The sequence below is a fragment of the Leptodactylus fuscus genome, chromosome 5, assembly GCF_031893055.1.
Source record: "Leptodactylus fuscus isolate aLepFus1 chromosome 5, aLepFus1.hap2, whole genome shotgun sequence".
Taxonomy (NCBI): Eukaryota; Metazoa; Chordata; class Amphibia; order Anura; family Leptodactylidae; genus Leptodactylus; species Leptodactylus fuscus.
Genome location: NC_134269.1, coordinates 23534042 through 23556283, shown reverse-complemented (window position 1 = coordinate 23556283; position 22242 = coordinate 23534042). Strand labels below are relative to the sequence as shown.

Here is a 22242-nt window from a genome sequence, read left to right as displayed (position 1 = left end):
TCAGAGAGGAAATTGCTTTTCTCTGGCTGTGCACAACCAGATGTCTTTATGGTTTTACAACGTTCTGGTCAAGTAGATACAAAGAGAGAAAGAGGAGGTGATACAGCACTCCAAGGTAAAGAAAGAAATTCCTCTTTCCTAGATAAAGTTGTTCATTCCCTTCCTCTGGGAGTAGGGGGAGGGGAGCACCCTGGCATGAAGGTGTGGCTAAAAACAAGGCATAAGAGACTATGATCCCTTTCAACTTATGTCACATCTGCGGAGTCAACTGAAAGAGCTGGGTGTGCCCATTTCCAGCAGCAGATTCCCAAGATCTATTATTATGTTTTGATCGAATTTATTTCAGGGCTGCTTGCAATTTTATGTTATTTTGTCATATTTGCTTGTCTTGTCTATATACGGCACTGAACCCTCTGGGTATTAAATTGTTAAATTTAAGGCTACTTTGTGTTGCTCTTTTAACCCATTACCTTTTTGAGGTGTGTTTGTGTCTGACTGTTGTGGAGACAGGCCTGTTTGTGTTAGGGCTAGTTCACATGGGGGACGGGACAGCGTCCGAATCCACCCCCTCTTGCCCCGTGTGAACAAGCCCTTAGGGTGCATTCACACTACGTATACGGCAGCTTATTCTGAACGTAAAACACGTGTACGGCTAGCTCTGCTCATGCCGAGCCGTACACGCCAGCACTTCCCATTCAGGGCTCGTTCACATCTGCGTCGCCCTCTCCGTAGTTCAGGTTTCCGTTTCCTGCCTAAAACAGAGGCAGGAGACGGAAACCTGCAGGAGTCTCTCTCACCCATTCATTTGAATGGGTGAGAGAGATGTCCGGCCGTGTGCGGCGGTGAGCGTTTTGCGCTCTCCGCCGCGAAACCGGGTTTTATAATCCGAACACAGAGTTGGACATGCAGTACTCTGTGTCCGGATAAAAAAATCCGGTTTCGCGGTGGAGAGCCTAAAACGCTCACCGCCGCGCACGGCCGGACCCGGTCTATGGTTTCCGTCTTCTGCCATGCAGAAGACGGAAACCATAGAACGGAGACATGAACGCAGGTGTGAACCCAGCGTCACTTCAATGGGACTGCTCGTAGTGAAAAAAGCAGCCCATTCATTTCTATGGGGAGCGCTCATATGCCGGCTCCCATAGAAATGAATGGAACTGCTTTATACGTGTTTTACGTTCAGAATAAGCTGCCGTTTACGTAGTGTGAATGCACCCTTAGAGTGGTTTCTGCTGAGCTTATCACATTGCCTCCATCCAACCTAAAATCAAGCTTGACGAAGGCCAAGACTAGACAGAAACATTGAATGCATGTTGATGTGCATGGCAAAAATAATTTGTACCTTACCATGAAATATGGCATTGTGATGTAAAACAATTTTCTGAACACTGTGAAAAACAAAAAATAAAAAGCCCGTTCCACCATTTGCTGAAAAGACAGGTTCACACCAGCGCCCAGTCTCCGGCGGGTTTCCGTCTTCTGCCTCGAGAAACTGGGCAGGAGACGGAAACCGGGCGGTCAGTTTTCAAACCCATACACTTGAATGTGTTTGCAAAGTGACCGCCCGTATGCGTCTTCTGCCTCTCCGCGGAGAAAACGTTTTTTTTTTTAACCGGACACAAAGTGTTGCATGTCCGACTTTGTGTCTGGTTAAAAAAATCGGTTTTGCCGCGAAGAGGCAGAAGATGCACACGGGCGGTCACTTTGCAAACACGTTCAAGTGAATGGGTTTGAAAACTGACGGCTGGGTTTCCATCCCCTGTCCAGTTTCTCAGGGCAGAAGATGGAAACCTGTTGGATTGGCTAAAGCGGAGACCAGGCGCTGGTGTGAACCCGCCCTAAGAGTGTGTGTTGTAATGCCAAGCGTCTGTGACATAAATGGATTTTCGGGCAGAGCGGAAAGTTTGTGGGCAGAAGGGGAGGAGCGACCTATGATAGCATTAACAGTGAAATTAAACTCCTCACACCAGATTATTTTAGAGAAATCTAATTGGTCTAACAATGCAAACAACTCATGAAAGAAGGCTACATGGGATTCAGTGGGTGCATAGGAGTTAACAAGGCATAAGTGGTGGCCATAAAGGCGGTAATGGAGCATGTAGTGTTTCCCCTGAGGATCCACAATCGTGTTATCAGCCTGTAAGGGAACAAAAATTCTAGGAAAGATTGACACTCCACTATGTTTAGATTGATTGGGATCATGGCTAACCGGTGTATAACGTGAGTGAAAGTACTTAGGCAATAAGGTGGGGGGTGAAACGCGATTCTTTAATACAGAGAATGGAGGATTATGTAGATAATCTGTTTTCCCATAGTCCAAACAGCAGCACAACAGATGGGGGGGTATTCCTGCCCCTGCGTGCAATCAGGACAGGTGGAACTTTTACTCAATCAAAGAACCTCCCCTATAAGAGGTCACCAGACCTCCCCCTCCTCGTGTTAGTTCTAAAGTAGAGATTTCCAAACCCTTCAGAAAATTAACAAGCCAAACATACAGGGAGGGAGCTTTGTGCTGCTGTTTGGACTATGGGAAAACAGATTATCTACATAATCCTCCATTCCCCATACGTCCAACACAGCAGCACAACAGATGGGGAGGTAGCAAGAAACCCCCCCCTAGGGTGGGACTTCCTGACAAACTGATGTCAATACCGAGCGACCGAAGGCAGCCGCCTCCGCGCTAAAATCGTCCAACCTATCATGTCTCACAAAAGTTAAGTGAGAACTCCAGGTCGCTGCCGCACAAATCTGGTCCAGGGAGATGGAATATCTCTCCCCACATGTCGTGGCAACTGCACAACTAGAATGTGCCCTTAAAACTCAGGCGGAAGTAGGCCCTGAGTACTGAATGCTTGAGAGATGGCCTCCTTGATCCATCTCGCCAATGTTGCCTTCAAGGCTCTACACCCCTTGTATTTTCTGAAAAGACTTACCAGAAAGGTTTTCTGGGTCGACGGGACTTTTTGGAATAAATCCCGGGAGATATCTTAATTGTACCCTGTCTGGAAGAATAGTAAATACGGCTCAGAGGCTGCTAAAGCCTGCAGTTCTCCAGTACGCTTAGCTGATGTGACGACTAAGAGGAATTCCACTTTGCAGAAGAGGAACTTTAGTCCTATGTCTTGTAGTGGTTCAAAGGGGGGCCCACAGAGCCCCTGCAGTACCGTAGCTAAATCCCATTGGGGGATTAGGACTTGGATTGCGGGTCGGAGCCACCGGCCCCTCTTAAGGATTAACTTACCAACGAATCTTGAGACAATCTTATCCCTAATACGGCTGAAAGGGCAGCTACATGCACTTTTAATGTCACCGGGGTGAGGGCTTTCTCCAGCCCGCTTTACCAAAACTCCAATACCGTCTCCATAACTGGTATTGCACGTTGATTCTCTGTGCACCATTGCTGGTAAATTCTGCCAATCCTCATGTAGCTTCTATTCATAGAATCTGCCCTTGAGCAGGCCAGTGTTGTCCGCATGGCCTGTGACAATCCCCCATGTCCGTATAGGGTGCGGTCAACCTCCAGGCTGTCAGGTTGAACCTCTTCAGGTCCTGGCATAGCCACTTGTTTCGGGTTACCAGGTTGTGAAGAAGTGGAAGCCTCCAGTAATTCCCTCGACTCATCTGTATGAGGTGGGTAAATCATGCCCTTTTTGGCCAGAACGGTATGATGGCAATCACCCATACCTGGTCTTGACTGATCTTGGCCAATACCTTCGAAACCATGGGAAGTGGAGGGAAGATGTATGCCAGCCTGAACCTCCAAGGTATTGATAGGGCATCTACTGCCAAGGGGTTGTCCTCCTGGTAGAGGGAACAGACCCTCTCCACCTTGGCATTGTACTGGGTGGCCATCAGATCCACCTCGGGGAGACCCCTCATCCGAGTCAACTGACGAAAGACCTCCTGGTTGAGGGACCACTCGCCCGACACTGCTTCTCCCCTGCTGAGCTGGTCTGCCAGCACATTCAGATGTCCCCTTATGTGCACCGCACTGAGGTGGCTTAGATTTTCCTCAGCCCAGGAAAAAAATCTGATCTGTTAGCTTGAAGAGGGAGGGGACCTCATCCCTCCCTGCTTGTTCAGGTAGAGGACCACCGTGACGTTGTCCGTCCTGACTCTGACCGCCTTGCCGCGTAGATCCTGGGTGAAGTATAGCAGGGTTCAATACACTGCGCAGACTCGCGCCAATTCGATGACTGAGCAGTCTCCAGTCGGCTCCATGTCCCTTGTGCCAGGGTCTCCCCCCGATGCGCTCCCCAGCCATGGAAGGAGGCATCCGTTGTCAACAGGGTCCAGTCGGGCTGGACCGTGGACATCCCGTCCTTCAATAGGGACCACCATTGCAGTGATCGACGGGTACTGATGGACAACTGGATAGGCTTCTTCAGCCCTGAGGGGCTGCGGCTCCAAACCTTGAGGATCTCGCTCTGTAGTGGACGCATATGCTCTAGTGCCCATGGAACTGCATCTGCAGCTGCTGACATTAAACCTAGGACCTTCATTGAGGTTCTTACCCGAACCTCCCGCGTATCCGCCAGATGTTGCAACGCCCGACAAATCTACTCCTTCTGACTGTGAGGGAGAGATATCTCCATCCTCTGAGAGTCCACAATGAACCCAAGAACTGGATTCTGGTGGTGGGGACGACTGCCGAGTTTTGACCATTGATCAGCCCGCCTAACTCTTCTAGGAAGGCGATAGTGATCCTTAGGTGGGCCGCGAGAACCTCTGTTGAGTGGGCCTTTAACAGCCAATCGTCTAGGTACGGTATGATGAATATACCTTGGAGCCGAAGAGCTGCAACGACCGGGGCCACGACCTTTGTAAAGGTGTGGGGGGGGCGAGGATATTCCGAACGGAAGAGCTGTGAACTGCAGATGACACAGAGTACCGTTCAGCACAACCCCGATCCTCAAGAACCTTCTGTGTGGCGGAAATATCGGGACGTGTAAATATGCGTCCCTTAAATCTAGGGTGACAAACCTGTCTCCTCGGTGCAGAAAAGGTGTCACTGACCTGATAGTTCCCTTCCGGAAATGGGTCTTGAGGACGTATTGGTTGAGAAATCTTAAATCGACCACCATTCTCTGACTCCCGATGTTTTGGGTCCCAAAAACACTGGAGAGTAAAATCCGGTCGATTGCTCTGCCAGGCACTGGCTCTAGAGCGCCTTTGTCCAGGTATCCCTGAACAGCGTTCTCCAGAAGGATCTGCTTTTGAACACAAAACGCGGGTTTACACAAATTTGTCGGGTGGGTGAGATGTGAACTTTATTTTGTAGCTCGAATACACGAGCTGGAGGCCCCATGGGTCCTGAATGTGACGGCTCCACGCCGCCGAGAAGTGGGAAAGTCGACCTTCCACTGGCAAAGCGGATACAAGGGGAGGGGGGAGTAGACGTCAGAAGGTAGTTTTCTCCTTCTCAGGCTCTCGGATGGTGTGTCAATTTATACCTCCATAATGGTATCCAGCTCTTTCCAAAAGAGCCTGCCCGGCTCAAATGGAAGTGCGCACAAGTTGTATTTGGAAGTACTATCTGCCCTCCAGGGCTTCATCCACAGGGGGCGTTTTGCGGCCGTGGCTAATGAGATAGCCTTCGCCGCAATCTTCACTTGATACAAACCTGCTTCTGCCAAATAATCCACTGCTACGGAGGTGGAGGATAGGAACGCCAGAAGATCATCACAGGGAACACCTGTATAGATATCTCTACACAGAGTATATCTATTACCTCGCAGGAACTGAACGACTTCTCCTGTTGAACTCCCACGGAGGCCTGCGCAGATGCTGCAGTATAAATTCGGTGCAGGGAACCCTCTGCACGCCTGTATATCGCCTCCTGGAGATATGAGCCATCTTCTGATGGCACTAACGTGCGCCTCGATAATTTAGAGACAGCCATATCGACTCTTGGGGGAGGACCCCAATGATCAAATTTGTAGTGACGCCGACACAGTAGGCATTAGTCAGGCAGCCCACAGGCAGATGGCACAGATGGAGAAGGCAGATCTAGCCTTCGGGTAGAGTACGTACAGTATAGAACTCTAGACCCGGTGCACTTAACATAAAAGTCTGTTTCCTTACAGACAGCAACACGAAAAAAACTCCCCCTTTTTTTTTTTTTTTTTTTTTTTTAAAAGGGACTTGTTCACTCACAAAAGTAGTCTTGGTGCACCTTAGCTTACCTCACCAGAGCTGTGGGAGTTGCTGGATAACTCACTGCCATCTCATAGGCTGCAGTTCCCATTAGCTGCGCTTTAGGGCAGCGGGAAGACCCGGCCAGATAGGTGCGGTAAAGCCATAACAATCGCACAGGGCATCGCAATAGACATGCACAACTATGCACTAAGCATAAAGGGAGCAGAAGCTGACACACAAATTCCATGCCTGTGAACTGTAACACAGCCAGGCACCTACAGGCCACAGTAATAGACATAAGTGCTCACACTATGCACTAAGCATGAAGGGAGCAAAGGCTCCACACAAATTCCATGCCTGACTGTAACACAGACAGGTACATACACACCACTGCAATAGACATAAGTGCTACACTATGCACTATGCATGAATGGAGCAAAGGCTCCACCCAAATTCCATGCCTGACTGTAACACAGACAGGCCATTGCAATAGAAATAAGTGCTCACACTATGCACTAAGCATGAAGGGAAGCAAGGCTCCCACACAAATTCCATGCCAGACTGTAACACAGACAGGTACATACACACCACTGCAATAGACATAAGTGCTCACACTATGCACTAAGCATGAAGGGAAGCAAGGCTCCACACAAATTCCATGCCTGACTGTAACACAGACAGGTACATACAGGCTACTGCAATAGACATAAGTGCTACACTATGCACTATGCATGAATGGAGCAAAGGCTCCACCCAAATTCCATGCCTGACTGTAACACAGACAGGCCATTGCAATAGAAATAAGTGCTCACACTATGCACTAAGCATGAAGGGAAGCAAGGCTCCCACACAAATTCCATGCCAGACTGTAACACAGACAGGTACATACAGGCTACTGCAATAGAAATAAGTGCTCACACTATGCACTAAGCATGAAGGGAAGCAAGGCTCCACACAAATTCCATGCCTGACTGTAACACAGACAGGCCATTGCAATAGAAATAAGTGCTTTTAGTTTTCAGAAAACACAGAGGAAAGCTAGGACTCAGCTTACCTTATTGGGCAGTGAATGAGCTGTGCACAGCTGAACCATCAGACACCCTGCAAAGCAGGTAAGACAAAACCTAAATCTTTCTCTCAGAAGGAAAGAAAGAGAAGGAAAGAAAGGGAAAGAAGAAGGAGCTAACAGCCACCTTCTTCTGATCCTGGAGGAGGCCACAGGCCTCCTCACCACCTGTCCCTGTCCGCAGGACAGAAAAAAACACGAGGAGGGGGAGGTCTGGTGACCTCTTATAGGGGAGGTTCTTTGATTGAGTAAAAGTTCCACCTGTCCTGATTGCACGCAGGGGCAGGAATACCCCCCCATCTGTTGTGCTGCTGTGTTGGACGTATGGGGAATATCAGGTTTCAGCTTTTCATATCGGAGAAACGTCTTACAATGCTTCAGAGAGGGATTTCAATCCCCTGACATTATTTGTGATAATCTTACGCATGAGGCTCAAGTGAGGGCTAAACAGTTTGTGTCTAGAGAGGACATTATAGGTCAGACAATCAGAGATAGGACTAGGCGGGAACCATAAACCGAAAATGACCAGCTTTGTAAGGAGAGAAAAACATTAACAGGAAAAAACACAGTGCCAGTAACCCCAGAACCAGGATGTACACTCTGGGATCAAGTGGAGTTCAGTAAACCCTGGAGCACCTAAGTTGTGAGGGGGACATGGAAACCCCCAAAAGAAATTAGGGGGAACAAATAAGTGCAATAGGCTATGTAATACATAACTAGCATGTCAAGGGGCCGCCCTGGGACAAAGAAATAAGAGCAAAAACACCTGCATACTAAATGGAGAGTTCTCAACAGCAGTACTAAGGCCAACAGATAACAAATGACAGGTAGAGGTAGTATGACAAGGCTAAGGCCTAAAACTTGAGATAGCAAGAGCAACCACAATTCCAATGAAGTTGGAACGTTGTGTAAAACAAGAAAAACAGAATACGATAATTTGAGAATCCTTTTCAAACTACATTCAATTGAATACACTACCTAGACAAGATATTTATTGTCCAAACTGATAAACTTTATTGTTTTTTGCAAATATTCACTCATTTTGAATTTGATGCCTGAAGCAAGTTGCAAAAAAGTTGGAACAGGAGCAAAAGACTGGGGAAGTTGAGGAATGCTCAAAAAAAAGCTGTTTGGACTTAAAGGGGTTGTCCCATCACAAGGATCCTATCTATACAGCTGGTTAATGTGGATGCAAGACTTTTCCTAAATACACTGCTTCAGCAAAACTGCTTTGTTTGTCCACTATCTTACTTTATTCCCAACTAGCTGGTACCCGCGACTTCGTCTGCGGTGATTGTAGCAGTGGGTATATACAGGCGCGGGTAAGGTTTTCGTACTATGTATAAGGGATGGGATATGAAATGTAACTTTGTATCTTGTTTTTGCTGTAATTCAGAGAATACGTGAGACTTTTGTGTTGGATGTAATTTGTATTTGAGCTGCTATATATACGGTGTTGTGAGAAACGTTACATAGTGACTTTGGGACAGAGGGATTTGAAGTTAACCCCTTCCCGTCGATGACATTTTTTGATTTTGGTTTTTCATTTTTGACTCCCCTCCTTCTAAACCCCATAACTTTTTTATTTCTCCGCTCCCAGAGTCATATGAGGTCTTAATTTTTCTTGGGACAAATTTTTCTTCATGATGCCACCATTAATTATTGTATACTAGCTGGTACCCGCGACTTCGTCTGCGGTGATTGTAGAAGTGGGTATATACAGGCGGGGGTAAGGTTTTCGTACTGTGTATAAGGGATGGGATATGAAATGTAAGTTTGTATCTTGTTGTTGCTGTAATTCTGAGAATATGTGAGACTTTTGTGTTGAAGTTAATTTGTATTTCAGCTGCTATATATACGGTGTTGTGAGAAACTTTACATAGTGACTTTGGGACAGAGGTATTTGAAGTTAACCCTTTCCCGCCGATTTTTTTATTTTCGTTTTTGACTCCCCTCCTTCTAAACCCCATAACTTTTTTATTTCTCCGCTCTCAGAGCCATATGAGGTCTTAATTTTTGCAGGACAAATTTTTCTTCATGATGCCACCATTATTTATTCTATATAATGTACTGGGAAGCAGGGAAAAAATTCAAAATGGGGTGGATTTGAAGAAAAAATGCATTTCTGCGACTTTCTTACGGGCTTTGGTTTTACGGCGTTCACTGTGCAACCAAAATGACATGTCCCTTGTATTCTGTGTTTCGTTACGATTCCGGGGATACCAAATTTATATGGTTTTATTTACATTTTGACCCCTTAAAAAAAATCCAAAACTGTGTTAAAAAATTATTTTTTGAAAACTCGTCATATTCCGACAGCCGTAACTTTTTTATACTTGCGTGTACGGGGATTTATAGGGCGTCTTTTTTTGCGGGAACGGGTGTACTTTGTAGTTCTACAATTTTTGGGAAATGTTATTGCTTTGATCACTTTTTATTCAAATTTTTAGCAGAATCAAAACAGTGAAAAAATGGCAGTTTGGCACTTTTGACCATTTTTCCCGCTACGGCGTTTACCGAACAGGAAAAATATTTGTATAACTTTGTAGAGTGGGCGATTTAGGACGCGCGGATACCTAACATGTATGTATTTCACAGTTTTTAACTACTTTTATATGTGTTCTAGGGAAAGGGGGGTGATTTGAATTTTTCATCCTTTTTATTTATTTTTTTATATTTTTTTTACTTTTTTTAAACTTTTTTTTTTTTGCATTTATTAGACCGCCTAGGGGAATTGACATGGGTGGGCGGTGTCACGGATTGTCAGAGTGGTGGGGGCAAACATGGCTGCTCCGGAGCGTTAAAGAGCGCCTCCTAGAGAATCGTTAAGGTGAGGGGCAAAGTGGTAAAGTATATGTATATGTGATTGTGTGGGGTTAGGGGCGAGGCTGTAGAGGGCAATATGAATTTTGTGGCTTGCTATGGTCCAAAGTGTGTGAGATTGCAGAGATGGTGGTGTGAGTTTGGGTTTTGTGGGGGTCCTGGCACAAACGTATGTGCGCTATTGTGACGAAAAGTAGCCTATTGTTTAATCGGGTGTATTATCTATGTTTGTGGAAAATTTCAGCCAAATCGGTAGAGCGGTTTTTGCGTGATTGACCGCCAAACATCCGAACATCCAAAGGGTCCTGGGAAATACGTATGTGAGCTATTGTGACGAAAAGTAGCCTATTGCGCAATCGAGTGTAGGGACTATGTTTGTGGAAAATTTCAGCCAAATCGGGGTCCAAAGTGTGTGAGATTGCAGAGATAGTGGTGTGAGTTTGGGTTTTGTGGGGGTCCTGGGAAAAACGTATGTGCGCTATTGTGACGAAAAGTAGCCTATTGTTTAATCGGGTGTATTAACTATGTTTGTGGAAAATTTCAGCCAAATCGGTGGAGCGGTTTTTCCGTGATTGAGGAACAAACATCCGAACATGCAAACATCCAAACACACAAACCCACAAACCCACAAACTCACAAACTTTCACATTTATAATATTAATAGGATAGGATAATGTACTGGGAAGCAGGGAAAAAATTCTGAATGAGGTGGATTTGACAAAAAAAAAATGCATTTCTGCGACTTTCTTAGGGGCTTTGGTATTACGGCGTTCACTGTGCAACCAAAATGACATGTCCCCTGTATTCTGTGTTTTGTTACGATTCCGGGGGTACCAAATTTATATGGTTTTATTTACATTTTGACCCCTTAAAAAAATCCAAAACTATGTTCAAACTTTTTTTTTTTGAAAAGTCGTCATATTCCGACAGCCGTAATTTTTTTATACGTCCGTGTACGGGGGTGTATAGGGCGTCTTTTTTTGCGGGGTTGGGTGTACTTTTTAGTTCTACTATTTTCGGGAAATGTTATTGCTTTGATCACTTTTTATTTAAATTTTTATCAGAATCAAAAGAGTGAAAAAACGGCGGTTTGGCACTTTTGACCATTTTTCCCGCTATGGCGTTTACCGAACAGGAAAAATATTTGTATAGCTTTGTAGAGCGGGCGATTTCGGACGCGGGGATATCTAACATGTATGTGTTTCACAGTTTTTAACTACTTTTATATGTGTTCTAGGGAAAGGGGGGTGATTTGAATTTTTAATCCTTTTTATTTGTTTTTATATTTTTTTTACTTTTTTTTTAAACTTTTTTTTTGCATTTATTAGACTTCCTAGGGGTATTGACATGGGTGGGCGGTGTCGCGGATTGTCAGAGCGGTGGGGGTCGGCAAACATGGCTGCTCCGGAGCGTTAAAGAGAGCCTCCTGGAGTATCGTTAAGGGGAGGGGCAAAGTGGTAAAGTATATGTATATGAGATTGTGTGGGGTTAAGGGCGAGGCTGTAGAGGGCAATATGAATTTTGTGGCTTGCTATGGTCCAAAGTGTGTGAGATTGCAGAGATGGTGGTGTGAGTTTGGGTTTTGTGGGGGTCCTGGCACAAACGTATGTGCGCTGTTGTGACGAACAGTAGCCTATTGCGCAATCGAGTGTAGTGACTATGTTTCTGGAAAATTTCAGCCAAATCGGTCGAGCGGGTTTTGCGTGATTGAGGAACAAACATCCAAACATCCAAACACACAAACCCACAAACATCCAAACTCACAAACTTTCACATTTATAATATTAATAGGATTCATTGTTGACACAGCCCTTGACTTATCTGCTCAACAGTCAAGTGATGTAGCTGCCTGTTCTCAGGGGGGAGGGAGGAGGGGCTAAGTGCAGGGAGCGAGCCTGTGTATCTAGCTATTCCTGTGTCTACACCATGTGACCTAGGTCCTGCACTCAGATAGGGAAGAGGAGCTGCTTTCATTTCTTCTGTTCTCCCAGTTATCAGGCTAGCTAATTCAATTGTGTTCATTATGGCAGAGACAAGCAGTCTCTGTATGTAACACAGAATGGAGTTGCTGCTGCCTGTACTTCATAGTCCAATATGGGTGGGCGGAGCTACACGGGAATTTGGGGACGGAGCTAAACGGCCGGTTGCATGTGAAAGCCCGCCTATCAAATGATGCAAGAAACCAGGAAGAAAGAAGATTTTACAGCAGTAAAGACTGGTGAGTATGCGACGTGGGAATACCCCTTTAACAAGGGCTACAGTAGTAATGAGTGATGACATTTTCAGTGATGTTATCACTCATTACAACTATAGCTCTTCCCTTACCTTTGGTTTCCTCTTTCCTACGGCAATCTGGTCTGATGAAGGCTCATAAAAAAGAGCCGAAAAACTTTTCACCTATTGTGGATAGAATATTTTACGATTTTGCGTAGAATAAAAACAAACTGCATGTAAACTTGAGAGCCTGAAATATTTTCCTAAGTGAGTGGGATGAAACCCTATCAGACAACCTTGGAACCAATGGGAATGCTGTGAATTTCTGTATAAAATGATAGATCTGGCCGCTGTATTCAGAATAGATTGTAGAGGGGAGAGTTTAGTGAGGGGAAGACCGATTAGTAAGGAGTTACAGTAGTCAAGGTGAGAATGAATCAGAGAGACAATAAGTGTCTTTAGTGTATTTCTGGTAAGGAAAGGGTGTATTCTGGAGATGTTTTTGAGGTGGAGATGACATGAACATGCGAGTGATTGAATATGGGGGGTGAAGGAAAGGTTTAAGTCAAACATAACCCTGAGGCAGCGGGCATACGGCCTAGGAGTTATAGTAAGGCCTGAGACTGCAATGGATATATCAGGGACAGATCTATTAGCTGGTGGAAACAGTAGTAGTTCAGTCTTTGAGAGATTTAGTTTCAGATAGAGCGAAGACAAGATATTACAGACAGTAGAGAGACAGTCGCTGGTGTTCTGTATGAGTGCAGGGGTGATGTCATGGGAAGATGTGTATAATTGGGTGTCATTAGCATAAAGATGGTGCCGGAAGCCAAATCTGGTGATGGTTTGTCCAATGGGGGCTGTGTAGAGTGAAAAGAGCAGGGGGCCGAGGACCGAGCCCTGAGGAACCCCAACAGCAAGGGAAAGAGGGGAAGAAACCGAGCCCGCAAATGATACGCTGAAAGTGCGGTCTGAGAGATAAGAGGAGAACCAGGAGAGTGCAGTGTCATTGAGGCCGACTGAGCGGAGCATAGTGAGGAGGAGTTGGTGGTCAACAGTGTCAAATATAACCAAGAAATCCAGAAGAGTAAGAAGATAGAAGTCACCATTGAATTTAGCTGTTAGGAGATCATTGGAGACTTCTGTGAGAGCCGTTTCAGTAGAGTGCAGAGCGCGGAAACCAGATTGTAAGGGGTCAAGAAGAGAGTTAGCAGAGAGATAGCGGATTAAACGAGAATAGACCAAGCGTTCCTAGATTTTGGAGATGAAGGGGAGGTTAGAGACGGGTCGATAGCTAGCAACACAGGATGGATCAAGGGAGGATTTCTTCAATAGCAGAGTTATGACAGCATGTTTGAAAGAGGAGGGATCAATATCACCTGGGGATTGGGCAGTTATTTTATCAATTTTGTCATGAAAATAAGTGGCCGGATCTTCAGCACTAAGGTCTGTGAATAGCGCCTGCACCTTGGGAGTGAGTAAGGAGTGGAAAGTTTTGAAGAGCCTTTTAAGGTTACAGGAGAGAGAAGAGATGTGAGTGGTGGAATAGGCTTGTTTAGGGAGGTGACGGGTAGAACTATAGGTTTTAAGCATAGATTTTAAGTAGAGGAAATCTGCTGGTGTACGTGATTTTTTTTCCACAGATGTTCAGAAATCCTAGAAGCACCACTGAAGAAAACATGTCTGTGGCGTGTTCCACGGTTGCTGCATCATGCGTCAAACTTTTCGATTGGAGGGGGGAGCCATCTCATCCAATGCACTTTTAAGGATTTCATTATAATGACTGGTCACCAGATTGGGGCAGGAAAGTGAAGAGATGGGGGACAGAGAGGACTGTAGAGTATCTGAGAGGTGCTGGGTGTTAACAGCACATCCTACTAATATTATAAATGTGAAAGTTTGTGTGTTTGGATGTTTAGATGTTTGTGAGTTTGGATGTTTGTTCCCCAATCATGATAACGTTTTTTTCTGAAATTTCACCCACCGCTACATATTGGCCAGGAAGGATACATAGGCTACTTTAAAAGTGGGTCACTCACCCCAAATCGCCACCGCACCCGTCCAAAGTAGTCCCCAACTCTGCTCTCAGCCCTGCCATGACGTCAGCGCAGCAACTTACACGACACTCCAATTGGTCCATGCCAGTGTGTGGGCGGTATAGAGAGCCAGCACCGCGGCCCCATAGGCTTGCGGTGCGATGTGGGCGTGGCCTGCGTAAGTGTAGATGGAGCTGGGGGGGGGGGCCAGGGGATCGTAGACAGAGATGGGGGGCTGGGGGGGGGGTCGGAGACGGAGCTGGGGTTCGGAGACGGAGCTGCGGGGGCGGAGACTGAGATGGGGGGCGGAGACGGAGCTGGGAGGTGGGGTCGGAGAAGGAACTGGGGGGTCGGAGAAGGAGCTGTAGGATCGGTGAAGAAGCTTGGGGGGTTGGTGAAGGAGCTGGGGGAGTTGGTGAAGGAGATGGGGGGGTTGGTGAGGGAGCTGGGGGGGTTGAAGGAGCTGGGGGGGGTTGGTGAAGGAGCTGGGGGAAGTTGGAGAAGAAGCTGGGGGGGTTGGAGAAGAAGCTGGGGAGGGAGTTGGGGCGGTTGTAGATGGAGCTGGGGACGGGGAGATGGTTGGAGAGGGAGCTGGCCGAGTCCATAGGAGTGGGGTAAGAGGTAGGATGGGGGGCCAGCAGCGGGGCCGGGGGTCCCGCTGGTGTGGGAGGGGCCCGCGCCGGATGCAAGGAAAGGGGCGTGGGGGACCACGGCCCGCGCTGCAGGTAGTTCGTGCAAAGGTCAGGGGGACGCGGACGAAGTCGCGGGTATAGCTAGTAAGTTCCTATATGTATGATGGGTACGTGTATCCTGCGAAGGAGAGGTGAGAGACAGAAGGTTATGATCAGAGAGGGGCAGAGAAGAGTTAGTAAATTTAGAAACTCACAGGAAAGTATTTGAGGGATACACCCTTAACTAGGAGAACCGATTGCACGCTCCTTTCGGTGAAATGAGATACTGGTACGCTGATATATCAACAAAGCAGTTTATTTAAGATAACACATTTCGGGGTTCTTTGATACTTCACAAGCACCACCCCTTCATCAAATCTAGTTTAAAAATGCAAATATTACACACATAACAGGATAACATTAGTTCCACAAACAAACAAGAGCAGCTTATTTTGCATATTCAAGAACAAACAAACTTTTCAGTGATACACTTCGTAAGCCCACGACACTGCCCGATATATCCGGTGACCATTACTTGATTACGTACCAAAAAGGCGTAAGACAAGTGAACCTACTGTGGAATCCACAAGGACTCATATGTGGACTGTTCAATACATGTTACATTCCTAACTAGCGCGGCCACGCTTGATTTTTTATATATTTTGGTTTAAATTTAGAAACTGTGAAGAGTCGATGGAAGACAAGATTAATTGTGTTGCCACCTACATGTGTGGCGGAAGGGGAAAGTTACGAAATATCAAAAGAAGTGGTTATTGAGAGAAACTGTGAGGCAGCTGGCAGATGGGTATTAACCCCTTCCCGCCGATGGCATTTTTTGATTTTCGTTTTTCGTTTTTGACTCCCCTCCTTCTAAACCCCATAACTTTTTTATTTCTCCGCTCCCAGAGCCATATGAGGTCTTAATTTTTGCGGGACAATTTTTTCTTCATGATTCCACCATTAATTATTCTATATAATGTACTGGGAAGCAGGAAAAAAATTCAGAATGGGGTGGATTTGAAGAAAAAATGCATTTCTGCGACTTTCTTACAGGCTTTGGTTTTACGGCGTTCACTGTGCAGCCAAAATGACATGTCCCCTGTATTCTGTGTTTCAGTACAGTTCCAGGGATACCAAATTTATATGGTTTTATTTACATTTTGACCCCTAAAAAAAATTCCAAAACGGTGTTATAAATTTTTTTTTCTAAAAGTCGCCATATTCCGACGGCCGTAACTTTTTTATACGTGCGTGTACGGGGATGTATAGGGCGTCTTTTTTTGCGGGGCTGGGTGTACTTTTTAGTTCTACCATTTTCGGGAAATGTTATTGCTTTGATCACTTTTTATTCAAATTTTTATCAGAATTAAAACAGTGAAAAAACGGCGGTTTGGCACTTTTGACTATTTTTCCTGCTACGGCGTTTACCGAACAGGAAAAATATTTTTATAGCTTTGTAGAGCGGGCGATTTCGGACGCGGGGATACCTAACATGTATATGTTTCACAGTTTTTAACTACTTTTATATTTGTTCTAGGGAAAGGGGGGTGATTTGAACTTTTAATACTTTTTATATTTTTTTATATTTTTTTTTTATTTTTTTTTTTGCATTTATTAGACCCCCTAGGGGTGTTGAACCCCAGGGGGTCTGATCACTAATGCAATGCATTACAATGCTAATGCATTGCAATGCATTGCAAAAAATCATCATCTCTTTTGCAGGCTGTATACACCAGTCTGCAAAAGAGAGAATTTGCAGACCGGCTGGGAGCCTTTATCAAGGCTCCCAGCTGTCATGGCAACAGGGGGTCGGCCCTGGAGCATGCTCCAGGAGCCGGCGATCCCTGCCAAAATGGCGGCGCCCATGCGCCGCCGGGAAAATGGCGCCTCCGGCGCCTTTGACAGCAGCGCCGGAGGGGTTAATGCCTCCGATCGGTCCGGGGACCAATCGGAGGCATCAGAGCCGGTTGTCTACTGCTTAAAGCAGTAGACACCCGGCGGATATGACGGCCGCCCGGCTCCCGGGCGGTCGCCATAGTTACAGACCCGACACGCGCCGTACTATTACGGCGCATGTCGGGAAGGGGTTAAAGGGGATGTTAAAGTCACTCCTAATGAGGGTAGGAATTTCACTGGATAAAAAGAGGGGAAGCCAAGAAGCGAAGTGATCTAGGAATTGGTAGAGTGAGCCAGGTGGACGGTATATTACGGCTATGAGTAAGAAAAGTGGGCGAAAAAGTCTTATGGTATGAACCTCAAATGAGGGGAATGTTAATGAGTAGAAATGAACGAGTACTATTCGAAACAGCCGTTTCGAATAGCACTCACCCTTAGGAATAAATGGAAGCGGCCGGCCGCTTAAACCCCCTGCGTGCTGGCTGCGTCCATTCATTCCTATGGGTGCGTGCTATTCAAAATAGGGAGCTTCAAATAGTACTCGCTCATCTCTATTAATGAGGTTTATGTCTTTTGCTAAAAGCTAGACCGCCATTTTCTGTGATTTAGCTACTGCTAGCTTTTCTGGATTAGACTAAAAAAAGATAATGTAATAAACATAATAATCATAAAAAAATAATAAAGATAATAGTAATAGTTTTGGAAAATCATGAAATGTTTAAAAAAAAAAAAAAAAAAAAGTGTGTTTCTGCCCGGTTTCGAACCGGGGACCTTTCGCGTGTTAGGCGAACGTGATAACCACTACACTACAGAAACTCCTACTAACAATCTTTCGACCTCTTTAGAGTTCCTATGACATTACCTGTAATAAAGGTATTAATTTAGCAAAGATTAGAGTTTTTCAAAAAATAATACTGTACAGGTAGTTTTCTTTCCTGCTTTTTCAACACCCAGAAGCTAAAGATTAAATGTAACTTGATCCCTCATACAATCTGGTTAAAGGGATTATCCACTTTCTACTACTGATGGTTATTAATATAATATTTGCAGAGATCCGACATCCAGGACCCCAGCGGATTACTAGTAGCTGTGCTGCTCACTCGCTGTACAGACCGTATCAGAGAATGTAGGTACTGCAGTGCTGTCCCATTGAAGTGAATGAGACCGCCACTAGTCCCGCCCACATTCTGGCAGGCTGCACTCAGGTTGAATGTGGAGAAGGAGAAAACCTCCAGTTTTTCTTTGTGGGGTAGGAAAGTCTAAGGTCCCACATAGTGAGCTGCAGCTAAAAAAAAAAAAAAAATGCTGTGAAAACGCATTGCGTTTTTCCCCACAGCATTTTTCACAGAAAGGGAGCCTTCACACGGAGTATACGCTCCGCACATTCTGAACGTAAACGCGTTCAGAATGAGCGGCGTTAAAACAGATCCCATTGATTTCTACGGGTGCCGGCATACGCGCGTATCACATTGAAAGCAATAGGGAAAAAAGCCTCCCATTGATTTCAATGTGATACGTGTGTATGCCGGCACCCGTAGAAATCAATGGAATCTGTTTTAACGCCGCTCATTCTGAACGAGTTTACGTTCAGAATGAGCGGAGCGTTTACTCTGTGTGAAGGCTCCCAAAGTCCGCAGCGTTTTCCTCTGCAGACTTTCTGCATTTACTATACCTATAAGGAAAACACCAGTTTTTGTAGGTATAATTGACATGCTGCAATTTTTTTTTCACTTATGTGTTCCGCCTCTCAATAACATTTAACAGCTGACATATATGATCTTTAAATTATACGAGTACAAACTACAGCTTTCTCTGTAAAAATAAAAACAAAGAAACTCAAATTGCTACCTATGTTGTGGAAACGCAACTTTTTTTGTTACAGATTTTGCTGCGGTTTTTTGAGCCAAAACCAAAAATGGCTACAAAAGGGATGGGAGATATATAAAAGTTCTTATACTTCTCCCTTCTGCTCAATCCACTCCTGGTTTTGGCTCAAAAAAACACACAGCAAAATCTGCCTATGTCTGAGGGCCGATGTTGTGGAAACAGCTTTTCTTTGTTGCGGTTTTTTGATCCACAGTCAGGACTGAATTGAGCAGAAAGTAAAAGTGTAAGAACTTCCTATATATTTCCTATTCCTTTTGTAGCCACTCTTAGCTTTGACTTAAAAAAAAACGCAACAAAATCTGCAAAAAAAAAAAAAAAGCTGCGTTTCTGCAACCTGGGGCTTCAACCTAAATCGCGATGTTTTACAGTAACTGCAAAGTGGATGGGATTCATGAGAATCCCATGCCCAGTCTGCGGTAAAAACTGCAGCGCGAACACGCTGCGATTTCCAAAACTGGCACGGTTTTGGAAATAGCATCATGTCAATTATATCTACGGAAACGCCAACAGCTTCCCTCTCGATATAATTGTAACAGAAAGTCTGCAAAGTAAAAATCTGTGAAAGCGCCGTGGTTTTTCCCAAAGCACTTTAGCGCTATGGATCGTCCCATCGGGCCTAAGCCTAAGCACAAATAAAAAAGTTGTACATTTCTGAATGGCGAGTTTCGATTTTTCCATAGGTTTTGTGGTGCAAGCAGTGGCGTAACTACCGGGGAAGCAGCGGAGGCAGCTGCCACAGGGCCTGGGACATTACGGGCCCGGCGACAGCTGCTACCGCTGCGTTGTTCTTTTTTAAATAGGCCGTTACCGGCCCTACTTATTAACCGATCATGGCAAGGGCTGGGATCGGTAAGTGACACCGGGCCCCGCAAACATCATTATTATACTCAGGGGTCTTTTCAGACCCCCGAGTATAATGATCGGAGGCCCGGGAGAAGTAAGCGAACATAACAAACAGTGTTACTTACCTCTCCACGCTCCGCGAAGGCTTCGGGGCCTACTTGTGTGACATCTCAAACGTCACATGACCGGGACGTCATTGAAGATAGCCGACAGCGCAGAGCGCAGGGATAGGTAAGTAACAGTGTTTATGTTTGTATCCCCCTCTCGGTCTCCGATTATTATACTCTGGGGTCTGAAAAGACCCCAGAGTATAATAATTGTTAATGGGTGTCCACAATGGAGCATAATACTGGATGATGGGGCCACTATGGGGCATAATACTGGGTGATGGGGCCACTATGGGGCATAATATTGGGTGATGGGGCCACTGTGCGGCATAATACTGAGTGAAGGGGCCACTATGGGGATAATGTTGTGTCCAGGGGCCACTATGGGGCATAATACTGGGTGAAGGGGCCACTATGGGGTATAATGTTGTGTGCAGGGGCAGCTATGGGGCATAATAGTGCACACAGTAATCACGGGGGGGGGGGGGGTTGGTCAGGGTCTTCGGCGTCGGTCGTGGGGGGGTCCCATGTCAAAGGTTTGCCACGGGGCCCCGCCATTCCTAGTTACGCCACTAGGTGCAAGGGTTAAACTCAAATTGAAGTCCCTCAAGACTTCATCTTTTGAAAACAAAAGCAGCAACACTGGCACCGATATCGGACGATCTGTGATGCTAATGTGAACACATGTAATTGGTATTTTTGTTTTAGTTTTTTTTACACACACATAAGAAAAAAAAGCTGTCAATATACCCTAATTATAAATTCTATATTCTTCTGAAGGATGATGAAGGAAATAAGATGTTACCTCACACATTAGGTCGATAGCATACAGAAACACCTCATAAAACAGTAATGCACAATAAGCCTCCTATGATGCTAGTGTCCGAGTTTGAGTCCTTTGGGTCCTCTTATGGACCCGAAACATGGAAGCCCTATCCGCTTAAAAAGCAGTTACATGCGACTATAATGGGGTCTGCTGGGGTAACGTAAAAAACTGCGGAAGGAAAGTCCTACTTGTACAAACTTTTCTCTCCGCTAATTTTAAGTGCACACAGTTCCACATACCGAAGGATTAGATACAAGCGTCTACACACAGTTCCACACTCCAGAGGATTAGATACGCGCGTCTGCACACATTTGTACACGCCATAGGATTAGATACACACATCTGCACAGAGTACCACATGCCTTAGGATTAGATACACGCGTCTACACACAATACCACACAGGGAAAGATTAGATACGTGTGTCTGCACACAGTACCACACTTTGGAGGATTAGATACATGCCTCTGCACACACTACCACAATCCAGAGAATTAGATACGCGTCTCAGCACACAGTACCACATGGGGGAGGATTAGATACGCGCGTCTACACACAGTACCACATGCCATAGGATTATATACGCGCGTCTGCACACAGTACCACATGCTGGGGGATTGGATACATGCGTCTACACACAGTTCCACACACTGAAGGATTAGATACGCACCTCTTCACACAATACCACACAGGGGAGGATTAGATACACGTGTCTTCACACAGTTGTACACGCCATAGGATTAGATACACACGTCTGCACACAGTACCACATGCCGTAGGATTACATACGCGCGTCTACACACAGTTCCACACGCCGAAGGATTAGATACGCGCCTCTTCACACAATACCACACAGGGGAGGATTAGATATGTGTGTGTGCACACAGTACCACACTTTGGAGGATTAGATACATGTCTCTGCACACAATACCACAAGCCAGAGAATTAGATACGCGTCTCAGCACACAGAACCACATGGGGGAGGATTAGATACGCGTGTCTACACACAGTACCACATGCCATAGGATTATATACGCACGTCTGCACACAGTACCACATGCCGGGGGATTGGATACATGCTTCTACACACAGTTTCACACACTGAAGGATTAGATATGCACCTCTTCACACAATACCACACAGGGGAGGATTAGATACACGTGTCTTCACACAGTTGTACACGCCATAGGATTAGATACACGCGTCTGCACACAGTACCACATGCCGTAGAATTAGATATGCGCGTCTACACACAGTTCCACACTCCAGAGGATTAGATACGCGCGTCTGCACACAGTTGTACACGCCATAGGATTAGATACACACGTCTGCACAGAGTACCACATGCCGTAGGATTAGATACACACGTCTACACACAGTTCCACACTCCAGAGGATTAGATACGCGCGTCTGCACACAGTTGTACACGCCGTAGGATTAGATACACACGTCTGCACAGAGTACCACATGCCGTAGGATTAGATACACACGTCTACACACAGTTCCACACTCCAGAGGATTAGATACGCGCGTCTGCACACAGTTGTACACGCCATAGAATTAGATACACGCGTCTGCACACAGTACCACATGCAGTAGGATTAGATACGCGCCTCTTCACACAGTACCACACAGGGGAGGATTAGATACGTGTGTGCACACAGTATCACACTTTGGAGGATTAGATACATGCCTCTGCACACAGTACCACAAGCCAGAGAATTAGATACGCGTCTC

At 45.7% G+C, this 22242-nt stretch overlaps 1 non-coding gene across 1 annotated transcript; it reads right to left on the bottom strand.

Moving 5' to 3' along the window:
* Nucleotides 1-17587: 17587 nt before the first annotated feature.
* TRNAV-AAC (transfer RNA valine (anticodon AAC)) lies at nucleotides 17588-17660 on the bottom strand. The gene has a single exon. It is a non-coding gene; the product is annotated as a tRNA-Val (tRNA).
* Between the last annotated feature and the right edge of the window lie 4582 nt (nucleotides 17661-22242).